The 1,042-nt window shown below is 35.0% G+C and overlaps 1 non-coding gene across 1 annotated transcript; it reads right to left on the bottom strand.

Moving 5' to 3' along the window:
* Positions 1-732: 732 nt before the first annotated feature.
* On the bottom strand, positions 733-838 carry LOC140855982 (small nucleolar RNA R71). Its single transcript, XR_012139422.1, has one exon. It is a non-coding gene; the product is annotated as a small nucleolar RNA R71 (small nucleolar RNA).
* Between the last annotated feature and the right edge of the window lie 204 nt (positions 839-1,042).

Below are 1,042 nucleotides of genomic sequence, written 5' to 3'. Positions count from 1 at the left end.
GAGTGCTCAAAAGCAATCTTGAAAGTTAGGAGCTGTCTAGATCTAAGTTAACCCTAGGATAGAGAGTCTATGATTGTTTAAGTTGATTGAAATTAACATCTAAACATTAATTAATTTCTCCCTTTTCATAGATTTAAGATTCTTAGGTTCTTCTCTTTAGATTTTCTTCATTCTTTTCTCACTTTATTATAAAAATATATATTATAAAAAAAAAAAAAAAAAATTCTGTGTGTGCTCTACAGTATAATTGTAAGGTGTATGTTTGGCCGTAGATCGTTACGATCAGAAATCCAACCTTTTGATCCAGAAATAGAAAGAACCTTTAGAGCCAACAGACATAAAAAGATGGACCGAAATCAGGAGAATGATCCACCCAAGCAATTGAAGGAGTACTTTACTCCTTCCACATATACCTACTCTCCTTGTATTCAAGTACCCCCTGTGGAGGCCACTCAATATGAAATTAAGTCCAGTATAATCCAAATGTTACCTTCATTTTATGGACTTAGTAATGAAGACCCTTATAAACATCTTGAAGAATTTCTTGAGATATGCTCAACTGTCAAAATTCACAACTTCTCCGATGATGCTCTTAGGTTGAAATTATTCCCTTTTTCACTTAAGAACAAAGCCAAATACTGGCTACATACTTTGGATTCCATGACTATATCAACCTGGGACCAGCTGCAAGGAGAGTTTCTCAAGAAATATTTTCCCATAGGAAAAACTAATCAAATAAGGAAAGCCATAACTAGTTTTTCCCAATTAGATGGAGAAATGTTTCATGAAACATGGGAGAGATTAAAAGACCTTATTAGAAAATGCCCCCACCATGCTGTACCCAAGTGGCAGTTAATCCAATGTTTTTATGATGGGCTCTCTGAAAGACATCGACAAATGGTCGATGCATCATGCGGTGGGACATTTATGCTGAAAAGTGAGGATGAGGCATGGCAACTGTTTGAAATTTTAAGTGAAAATTCATTACATCATATGTCTGCCTCTATTAGAGATAAACCCATGTTAAACTCAAAAAGAGGTG

Source organism: Elaeis guineensis, chromosome 2 (assembly GCF_000442705.2).
Source record: "Elaeis guineensis isolate ETL-2024a chromosome 2, EG11, whole genome shotgun sequence".
Classification (NCBI taxonomy): domain Eukaryota; kingdom Viridiplantae; phylum Streptophyta; class Magnoliopsida; order Arecales; family Arecaceae; genus Elaeis; species Elaeis guineensis.
Note: the sequence above shows the minus strand (reverse complement) of the source record. Positions and strands in the feature narration are given on the sequence as shown.